The sequence below is a fragment of the Prunus dulcis genome, unplaced genomic scaffold (genome assembly GCF_902201215.1).
Source record: "Prunus dulcis unplaced genomic scaffold, ALMONDv2, whole genome shotgun sequence".
Lineage (NCBI taxonomy): Eukaryota > Viridiplantae > Streptophyta > Magnoliopsida > Rosales > Rosaceae > Prunus > Prunus dulcis.
This window is the reverse complement of record NW_023010078.1, coordinates 42,709-44,453: the sequence shown is the minus strand read 5'-3', so window position 1 is coordinate 44,453 and position 1,745 is coordinate 42,709. Positions and strand designations below refer to the sequence as shown.

The window sequence follows — 1,745 nt, the reverse complement described above, 5'->3', positions numbered from 1 at the left end:
ATGGTTGGTGGTGGTGGCAGTGGCAATGGTAGTGGTGGCAGTGATGGTGGTGGCAGTGTTGGAGGTGGTGGTGATGAAGGTGGAGGTGAGATGGTGGTGATGATGGAAGTGAAGGTGGAGGTGGTGGAGGTGGAGGTGGAGGTGGAGGTGGTGGTGGTGGTGGTGGTAGAGGTGGAAGTGGAGGTGATGGTGGAGGTGATGGCGGTGGTGGTGACGGCGATAGAGGTGGAGGTAACGGTGGTGGTGGTAGACGATGTCATTTTTAAAAACTAATAATGGTTTTTATGGGAATTACTTTTTTTTTATTAAAGGCTATTCTCTACTTCTTGTGAGAGCAACTTTCAAAAACAACCTAGAGGCTGCTTTTAAATGCTGTTATCAAGAGGCCATTGCTTTTAAAATAATCATCATATTTTATTTTTACCAAACACCTTAAACTCTTAACTTTAAAGTGAAGCTGATTTTTAAGGGACAAAAGCAATCCCAAACGGGGCCATAATGCAAGGAGTACATCCAACTATTGATATAACTTTTGGATTTATATTATCTATTTTAAAAAAAAAAAGTCAATGCTTGAAGTTTTAATTATTTATACAAACGATAATGGGGGGAAGAAGGGAATCGAACCTAGCATTTGAAGTGCAAAGATAAATACTCTTAGGGCCAGTTTGGGATTCTTATCACTTTAAAAAAAAAAAAGCTTTTTTTGTCGTGCTTCAAAAATAATTAGCTGTAAAGTAAAGCAACTCTACATTTGGAAAACAATATTTCAAAAAATGTTGTTAATATAAAACAACTATGTTAAATTTTTGGTAAATTTTTATATAAATTGTAGTAACTGTGAATATTTATCAAAATCGAAATAAAGTTGAAAATGTTATGTCCTAATCATGTGGTGGTGATGAAGGTGCAACTGGAGGTGGTGGTGGATGGTTGTGGTGGCGGTGGCAGTGGTAGTGGTGGTGATGGTGATGGTGATGGTGATGGTGGAGGTGGTGGTGGTGGTGGTGGTGGTGGTGTAGGTGTAGGTGGAGGTGGTGGTAGAGGTGGCGGCAGTAGTGGAGGAGGTTGTAGTGGTGGTGAAGGTGGTGGCGATGGTGGGGGTGGTGGTAGTGGAGGTGGGGGTGGTGATGAATTGAGATGAGGTGGTAAACAAGGTGGTGGTGATTGGGGTATAGGTAGAGGTATCAGTGGTGGTGGTCGACAATGTCATTTAAAAAAATTAATGCTGGTATTATGGGAATTGAAAAAACTCATTAAAGACTCTTATTAGCTTCTTATGAAAGCAACCTAGAGACTGCTTTTAAAAGGAGGCCACGTTTTCTTTAAAAAGCAAACATAAAATAGTCATATTGTATATGTACATACGTATTTCTAATATTTTATACACATATTTTCTACAAAATTTTCTGTAGGACACACAAAATTCACGTATTATGCAAAGAATTCTCACATATTATTGAATTAGAATAACATATGTTATAAAAATTATATTAAAATATCATATAGTGGAAGATTAATATCTACTTTGGATATGTTGCAAATTAATATATGTAAGGTACAAACTAATGCAACTAGGAGGGTCCTTTTTTATTAAATTTTTTTTTATTAAATAGTATAGCCGGGCGCCTATACTTATTTTGACACGTGGCTTTAATCGATAGAGGTTCTTTTTTATAAACTTTAAATATAAAATAAAAAATTAAAAAAAAAAAAAAAAAAAAAAAAAAAAAAGGACTACAGCC

The 1,745-nt window shown here is 36.6% G+C and overlaps 1 pseudogene; it reads left to right on the top strand.

The window, feature by feature from the left end:
• Positions 1 to 1,745, top strand: part of LOC117612805 — a 22,790-nt pseudogene continuing 21,045 nt past the window's right edge.